Below are 10014 nucleotides of genomic sequence, written 5' to 3' on the forward strand. Positions count from 1 at the left end.
GGATTTCAGCACACCAGGCTTCTCTGCCGTCCACCATCTCCCAGAGTTTGCTCAAATTTGCGTCCATTGAGTCAGTGATGCTGTCCAACCATCTCATTCTCTGCTGCCCCTTCTCCTTTTACCTTCAATCTTTCCCAGCATCGGAGGCTTTTCCAATAAGTCAACACTTTGCATCAAGTGGCCAAAGTATTGAAGCTGAAGCTTCAGCATCAGTCCTTGCAGTGAAATGTCAGAGTTGATTTCCTTTAGAAATGACTGGTTTGATCTCCTAGCAGTCCAAAGGACTCTTAAGAGTCTTCTCCAGTACACATAATATGAAAGCTAATATATTCTTGAGTCAAAACTATAGTATGAATAGTAAGGGTTGTGAGTTGTATATTCTGTTCATTAAGAATGTTTTTATCTATAAGTGTAAATCATTACCCATTTGCCACAGAGCTTAATGAGCTTTAGTTAGAAAAGAGCACTTAATTGATTCAAAATAAACTTCAAATATCCTCAGGAGATTAACAATCAAACATAGTCATATAATTAAGCTTACTATTTATTAAGCAATATACATTATAAATAGGCACTTATTTTAATTGAAAATTATTGCATTTACTTTTTAAAATGTACAATTCAGTAGTTTTTAGTATAGTCATAGAGTTGTGCAATTATCACTCTAATTCGAGAATATTTTCATCATCACCAAACCCTATATCCAATAGTAGTCAGTAGTTACTTATGCCTTCTCCCAATCCCTGGGAAACACTGATACAGTTTCTGTCTCTATTGATGTACCTATTTTCATTTCATGATAATTAAATTATATGTGGCCTTTAGTATCTGACTTCTTTCATTTAGTATAATATTTTCAAGGTTCGTCCACATGATAGCATATATTACTACTTCATTCTCCACTCAGCCCCGTTATAAACATCTTTATAGTGATACAATTCACACAGTTAAAGTATAACATTCAGTGGCTTTTAGCATATTCAAAGAAATGGATATCATCACCAAATAAATTTTGGAATATTTTCATTGTCCCATAGGAAACCTTGCTCCCCTTAGCCATAATCTCACAATCTCCCATCACCTCAGATGACCACTAATATACTTTTTGTCCTTTTAGAAAGCTTTCTATCTGAAAATATCATATGAAGAAATCACATAGTAACTTGTGGTCTCTTGTGACTGGTTTCCTTCATTTAGCATAACGTTTTCAAGGTTCATCAATTTTATTGCAGTATCAGTGATCCATTCTTTATTATTACCAAATAAAATTCCATTTTCTGGAAATACTACATTCTGTTTATTAGTTCACCAGTTGATGGACATTTGGGTTGTTTTCACTTTTTGGCTATTGTGAATAATGCTACTATGAACATTCATGTGTAAATTTTTATGGGGATATATGTTTTCATCTCCCTTGGGTATGTATCTAGTAATGGATTTTCTGTATCATATGGTAACTGTTTGATGTTAACTATGTTTAACTGTTTGATGAACTGACAAACTTTTCCAAAGTGTCTGAGCATTGTATTTTTTCATAAGCAATGAATAAGTGTTCCAATTTTTCTCACATACTTTTCAATACTTGTCATTGTCTGCCTTTTGGTTTTAGCCAACCTAGTGGTTGTGAAATAGTACCTTATTGTCATTTTAACATGCATTTCCCTAATGATATTGAGGGCTTCCCTGATGGCTTAGCGGGTAAAGAATCTGTCTGTAATGCAGGAGAAGCAGCAGATGTGGATTCGATCCCTGGGTTGGGAAGATCCCTTGGAGGAGGAAATGGCAACCAACTTCAGGATTCTTGCCTGAAAAATCCCACGGTCAGAGGAGACTGGCAGGCTAATCTAAAGGTTCGTAAAGAGTCAGACATTCCTGAGCATGCACATTGGCTTAATGTTATTGAGTATCATTTTATATGCTTATTGCATACATCTTACTTGGAGAAATGTCTATCCAAATCCTTTGCTCCTTTTATGTGTTTTTATTATTGATTTTATGTGTTCTTTATATATTCTGAACATCAGATACATGGTTTTAAAATATTTTATCCCATTTTGTGGGTTGTCTTTTTATTTTCTGGATACTGTCTTTTGACACATATGTGTTTTTTGTTTCATTTTAATTTTGATGAAATCCATTTTAGCCCTTTTATTTTGGGCAATTGTCTGTGCCTTTGGTGTCATATTTGAGAAACCATTGCCTAATCCAAGGTCGTAAAGATTCACACCTATGTTTTCCTTTAAGAATTAAATCATTTTAGCTCTTACATTTAGATCTTTAATTCTGAGTTAATTTTTATATAAAGTGTTAGGTAAAGGTAATCCAACTTCTTTCTTTTGCATGTGGATATTCGGTTGTCTCAGTATAATTTTTCACTATTATTTCTCCATTTAATTAACTAGGCATCTTGGTTGAAATCAATTGACCATAAATATATGCATCTGTTTATCTGCAGTCTCTGTTCTATTCCATTCACCTGCATGTCTGCCCTTATACAAGTGGCGCACTGTCTTGATTACTGTAACTTTGTAGTAAGCTTTGAAAATGAGAAATGTGCATCCTACAACATGTTCTTCTTTTACAATATTGTTTACACTATCCTCTGTCTTTTAAATTTTCCTATGAATTTGAGGATCAGCTCAATTTCTGCAAAAATAAAAAGTCAGCTGGGATTTTGACAGGGATTGCATTGAATCTGTAAATAAGTTTGGGAGGTATTGTAGTTGTTCAGTCACTCAGTCATGTCTGACTCCTTTATAACCCCATGGACTGTAGCCCACCAGGCTCTTCAGTCCATGGGATTTCCCAGGCAAGAATACTGAAGTGGGTGCCATTTCCTTCAAAGAGATCTCAGCCCAAGAATCAAACTGGCATCTCCTGCAATGCGGGTGGATTCTTGACAACTGAGCCCCCAGGGAAACCACTGGAAAATATTACCATCTTAAAAATATCAAATCTTCCAATCCATGAACAGGAGAGCCTTTCCATTTTTTTAAAGTCTTAATTTCTTTAAACAATGTTTTGTACTTTTCAGAGTGCACATTTTGAACTAGGTTGGTTAAGTTTGTGCCTAAATATTTTATTCCTTTGGATACTATTAAAAATACAATTGTTTCTTAATTCGATTTTCAGATTTTTATTGCTAGTGTATAGAGTACGGTTGTTTTGCATATTGATCTATTGATCTTGTATCCTACAACCTTGCTGAACTTGCTTATGAACTCCAACCGTTTTTAGTTCCTTTGTGGGGATTCCTTAGGTTTTTTTTATATATAGAAGATTATGTCATCTGTAAACTTAGATGAATTTATTTCCTCTTTTCAGTCGGGGTGTGTGTGTGTGTGTGTGTGTGTGTGTGTCTAGAATCTATAGTGTTAAATAGAAATACCAGTAAGGGACATTCTTGTCATGTTCCTGATCTCAGAACAAAGCTTTCAGTCTTTCACGATTAAATATAATTAATATTTTTATATTAATTAAAAATAATTAATTTTTATTAAACCTGGCTGTGGGTTTTCATAGATGCTCTGCATCAGATTGGAGTCCTCTTTTATCTCCAGTTTGTTATTGTTTACAGGGGGTTATCATACATTGACTTTTCATAGCTCTGAATTAATTTTACATATTTGGAACAAATCGTACATGGACATGTTGTATAATTCTTTCTTTGTAATACTAGTAGAGTCATACTAGTGGAGGATTTTTGTGTCTTCATTCATAAGAGATGTTATTCTTCAGGATTTATTTCCTTGTGAGGTCTTTATCTGGTTATGGTATCACGGTAATATTGACCTCATAAAATAAATTGTACTTTCTCTCCCCCTATTTTAAAAAAATCTTTTAAAGTACTATTAATTCTTCATGAAATATTTGGTAGAATTCACCAGTGAAGCCATCTGGTCCTTGTGGTAAGTTTTTGATTGGTAGCTCGATTTCTTGTTGTAGGTCTAGTCAGATTTTCCATCTTTTTCTTGCATCAGCTTTTAATAGTTTGCATCTTTCTAGCAATTTGCCCATTTAATCCAGATTATCAAATTTGCTTTCATATAATATTTATATTCCCTTATAATCTTTTTTTCTGTATGATTGACAGTAATGTTCCCTCTTTCATTCCTGACTTTAGCAATTTCAAGTGTCTTTTTTTCCCCTCTTTGTCAATCTTATTAAGGTTTGTAAACTTTGTTGACGTTTGTGAAGAGCCAGCATTTGGTTTTGTTGATTTTTCTATTGTTTTCAATTCTGTGTTTTTCTCACACGGTGATACTTATTCTGTCCATCTGCTTGCTTTGAATTTAATTTGCTCTTCATTTTTTACTTTCTTAAATAGAAAGTTACTGGTTTGAAACTACCTACAGTTTTAATAAAGGTATTTACTAATATAAATTTCCATTTAAGCACTGCTTTTATCCCATCTCATGAATTTGGTATGTTGTGTCTTCGTTCTTATTCATCTCAAAATATTTTCTAATTTCCCTTGAGAGCTCTTTGATCCACTGGTTATTTGGCAGTATGTTGTTAATTTTCAATTATTTGTGAATTTCCCAAATTTCCTTCTTTTACTGAATTCTAATTTTATTTCATTTTGGTCAAAGAGCACACTTTGTATAATTTCAATCCTGTCAACAGTTTATTGACACTTATTTTATCTTCAAACATACAATACATTGTGAAGAATGGTCCATGTGCATTTGAGTAGGATGTATGGCATATATTGTGGTGTAGTGTTCTACAGATGTCTGTTAATTCTAGCTAGATAACGGTGCTATTTAAATCTTCTATTTTGTTGTTGATCTTTTGCCTGGTTGTTCTATCCATTATGAAATGTGAAGCATTGAAATCTAAAACTTTTATTGTTGAACTGTCTATTTTTCCCTTCAAGTCTGACAGTTTTACTTCATATATATTAAGGCTCATTTATTAGTTGTGTATATGTTTATAATTGTTATATCTTCAGGAATTTGTCCTTTTAGCATTATAAAATATCCTTCTTTGAGTCTAATAACAATTTTTGTCTTAAAGTCTGTTTTGTCTGATATTAGTATAGCATTCCAGCTGTCTTTCTTCTCTCTTTTTATTTATTTATTTTTTGCTATTTATGTGGTTTTATCTTTTTCCATGCTTTTTCTTTCAGACTGATTCTCCTGAATGCAGTTGTTAATGATGTGTCTGTTATAATAAAAAATATTTTATAAAAATAAACTACATATACATCACAAAAAGAAGAATACATATGTCATATGAGTTTAGATTGTTTTAGCAAAGCCTATCACAAAGATGGTAAACTTCTGAGGCAACAAGAGTGCATCAGCTTATTCTGGATTCAGCTGTATGTAATCTCATGGCACAGAAAATAGCTGTCAAAAAAACAGTTTATGTGCCCCCATTTTAAGTAAAAGCTCCTGAGCATGTCCAAGAAAAGCAAAAAGTAGGTTTTTAAAGTAGCAGAGGCTGTTTGCCAATGGGAATCCATCCCTAAGTGAAAAATACAATAGCCATACGTTGAAGCTCTTAGACATATCTGTGACCACAGCTGTGTTTAGTCTGAAGAGTCATATTAAAATAAGAAGGCCAAACATCAACAATTACAAGAGAATTCTAATAGTTAAATATTCTGAGCAGCTGTTCTTGTGTTTGAGATTTCAAGTAATATTCTGGGAATTTTATTTTATAGACTTATGGAAAACACAAGGTTGCTCAAAAGGATAATCCTATATTATAAGCATTTTTCAGTACTCATATTTGAGAATGTTATTTGGAACTGAGCTATTCATTTTAACACTGCAGTATACTTGGCCTATCTAGTATTTTATCTAATTTAGATCTTACTTAAATGTGAACTAACAGTGATTGGTATATTTTGTCGTTTCAAAAGCCTCCAAAACAGCGCAATTAGATCAATATTTAATAGAAGTTTCCCTGGAAATCAGAATAGTTTGCCAGTGGGAAATGTTGAATAAATCATTTTACTTTGTTTCATTGTGAAATATACACGTGGGAATGTGTATGCAATTATATGACTTATATGTAAAGTCTAACATATTTATGCAGTATCTTACAGTTAACTACAATGATTATAATTATAATGCTGCTGCTGCTTTATGCCCAAGTTATACAAAACAGATGAGGGGGAGTCCTTCAGGGTATCTCCTATATCCTTTTTAAATATCCAATTAATATTTGAAAACAAACTAAAGACATACCCAGCTGAATGCAGAGTTCCAAAGAATAGCAAGGAGAGATAAGAAAGCCTTCCTAAGTGAACAATGCAAAGAAATAGAAGAAAACAATAGAATGGGAAAGACTAGAGATCTCAAGAAAATTAGAGATATCAAGGGAATATTTCATGCAAAGATGGACACAATAAAGGACAGAAACAGTAAGGACCTAACAGAAGCAGAAGATATTAAGAAGAGGTGGCAAGAATACACAGAAGAACTGTACAAATATGGTCTTAATGATCCAAACAACCCCGATGGTGTGGGGACTCACCTAGAGCCAGACATCCTGGAGTGTGAAATCAAGTGGGCCTTAGGAAGCATTACATGAATAAAGCTACTGGAGGTGATGGAATTCCAGCTGAGCTATTTCAAATCCTAAAAGATGATGCTGTTAAAGTGCTGCACTCAATATTTGAGCACATTTGGAAAACTCAACAGTGGCCACAAGATTGGAAAAGGTCCGTTTTCATTCCAATCCCAAAGAAGGGCAGTGCCAAAGAATGTTCAAACTACCATACAATTGCACTCAATTCACATGCTAATTAGGTTCTGCTCAAAATTCTTCAATCTAGGTTTGAACCAAGAACTTCCAGATGTACAAACTGGATTTATAAAAGGAGGGGAACAAGATTAAATTGCCAATATCCATTGGATCATAGAAAAAGCAAGGGGATTCCAGAAAAACTTCTACTTCTGCTTCACTGGAAACACTAAAGCCTTTGTGTGGATTACAACATACTGGAAAATTCTTAAAGAGATGAGAATACCAGACCTCTTTACCTGCCTCCTGAGAAACCTTTATGCAAGTCAAGAAGCAACAGTTTGACCAGACATGGAACAATGAACTGGTTCCAAATTGGGAAAGGAGTATGTCAAGGCTATATATTGTCAGCTACTTATTTAACTTATATGCAGACTACATCATGTGAAATGCCGAGGTGGATGCAGCACAAGCTGGAGTCAAGACTGGGGGAGAAATATCCACAGCCTCAAATATGCAGATGACACGACCCTAATGGCAGAAAGTGAAGAGGAATGAAAGATCCTCTTGATGAAGGTGAAAGAGGAAAGTGAAAAAGCTGGCTTAAAACTCAACATTCAAAAAACAAAAATCATGGCATCTGGTCCCACAGCTTCATGGCAAGTAGAGGGGGAAACAATGGAAACAGTGACAGAGTTTATTTTCTTGGGCTCCAAAATCACTGCCAACAGTGACTAAAGCCATGAAATTTAAAAAATGCTTGCTCCTTAGAAGTAAAGCTATGCCAAACCTGAACAGCATATTAAAAAGCAGAGATGCCACTTTGCCAACAAAGATCTGAATAGTTAAAGCTATGGTATTTCTAGTAGTCATGTATGGGTATGGGAGTTGGACCATAAAGAAGGCTGGGCACTGAAGAATTGATGCTTTCGAACTGTGGTGCTGGAAAAGACTCTTCAGAGTCCCTTTGACAAGAAGGAGATCAAGCCAGTCAGTATGAAAGAATATCAACCCTGAATATTCATTGGAGGGACGGATGCTGAAGCTGAAGCTCCCATACTTTGGCCACCTGATGCAAATTTCTGACTCATTTGAAAAGACCCTGATGTTGGGAAAGTTTGAAGGCAGGAAAAAAGGGCAACAGAGGATGAGATGGTTGAATGGCAGCAATGATTCAATGAACATGAGTTTGAGCAAACTCGGAGATAATGAAGAACAGGGAAGCCTAGCGTGCTGCAGTCCATGGGATTGCAAAGAGTTGGACATGCCTGATCGACTGAACAACAAGATATCCAGACTCACCTTATATTTTCCCGGACTCAAGCATGGAAGTAGCCAATAGCTCTGACTCTTTTTAGTGAAGAGTGAAATTTAAAAAGCAGATAACAGTGCTAGTTTTACCCATTGCCCCTAGCATGACATCACTCTCTGAAATGTTTGGTAAACTGAGCTAGAAGTACACCAATACACACATACATATTTCAGAATCATGAGTTAGTTACAATATTTGCAATTCAGTTTTAACATTTTGTTTATGTTTATATTTTTTCTTCCCTGAATATGATTTCTAGTGGTATTAACTAATTTATTCATTTGCTTTATCCTGTAACACAGGATTGTCAAGCATTAAAAATGGTTTTAAAATGATAGTATCATTATTTCTATCAGCAGTAACAGTACTAAGTGGAATTTCAAATATCTTTGCAATTCTTTTTTACCATTAGATAATTTTTAGTCCTTTAAATGTGTTTGTTTTTTACTCTGTGAAATATCTACATGATTCAGAAGCTAAAATTATTTAAAGAGGTTATGCCACATTTTCACTTCAATCACCCATACTGTGAACTCCTGACTCACACTTTTTAAAAATACAATTTTAATATTAAATTAGCCTTAAATATATGGGGGGAAAATCCCCCAAAGAGTAGAGTTCTTATGAATCTTAAATCTAATAATCCTTACTATTAATGCCTTACATTAGTATGATACATTTGTTTCAACTAATATATTGTGCTCAGTTGCTTCAGTCATGTCTGACTTTGCAACCATATGGAAGCCCACCAAGCTTCTCTATCCATGGGGATTCTCCAGGCAAGAATAACTGGAGTGGATTGTCATTTCCTTCTTCAAGGGATCTTCCTGATCCAGGGGTTGAACCTAGGTCTCCTGCATTGGAGATGGATTCTGTACCTCTGAGCCACTGGGGAAACCCAACTAATATATTACTACTAACTATAGTCCATAGCGGAGAAGGCAATGGCACCCCACTCCAGTACTCTTGCCTGGAAAATCCCATGGATGGAGGAGCCTGATGGGCTGCAATCCATGGGATCGCGAAGAGTCGGACACGACTGAGCGACTTCACTTTCACTTTTCACTTTCATGCATTGGAGAAGGAAATGGCACCCCACTCCTGTGTTCTTGCCTGGAGAATCCCAGGGACGGGGGAGCCTGGTGGGCTGCAGTCTATGGGGTCACACAGAGTCGGACACGACTGAAGCGACTTAGCAGTAGCAGCAGCATGGTCCATAGTTTTTTTTCAGATGTCCTTAGGCTTTTACTTAATTTCCTTTTTTTGTCCCAGGATCCTATACAGGATGCTACATTATATTTAGTTGTTATGTATTCTTAGGCTGCTCTTGCCTGAGACAGTTTTTCAGACTTTCCGTGTTTTTGATGACCTTGACAATTTTAAGGAATACTGTTCAGATGTGTTCCAGAGTATTCTGCAATTTGGATTTGTCTCTAATCCATTTTGAGTTTGTTTTTTAATATGGTGTGAGAAAATGTTCTAATTTTGTTCCTTTACATGTAGATGTCCAGTTTTTCCAACATCACTTATTGAAGAGACTGTCTTCCCCCCATTGTATATTCTTTCTCCTTTGTCATGGATTATTTGGCCATATAAGTATGTGTTCATTTGGGGTTTTTTATTCTGTTCCTTTGATATATGTGTCTCTGTTTGTGTCAGTATCATACTACTTTGATTACTGTAACTTTGCAGTGAAGGTTGAAATGAGGGAGCATGATACCCTCAGTTTTATTTGTTCTCCAGTTTGTTTTGGGTATTTGAGGTTTTTTGAGTTTCCATACAATATTTTAATTCTAGTTCTATGAAAAATGCCATTATTTTGTTAGGGGTTGCAGTGAACCTATAGATTGTTTTATCCAGTATTGTCATTTCATCAATATTAATTCTTCCAATCCATGTGCCTTAGTATATCTTTTGATCTGTTTGAGTCATCTTCAGTTTTTTCATTAGTGTCTTACTGTTTACTGAATATAAGTGTTTACCTTCTTAGGTGGGTTCATTTT

This window comes from Budorcas taxicolor, chromosome 2 (genome assembly GCF_023091745.1).
Source record: "Budorcas taxicolor isolate Tak-1 chromosome 2, Takin1.1, whole genome shotgun sequence".
NCBI classification, from domain to species: Eukaryota; Metazoa; Chordata; class Mammalia; order Artiodactyla; family Bovidae; genus Budorcas; species Budorcas taxicolor.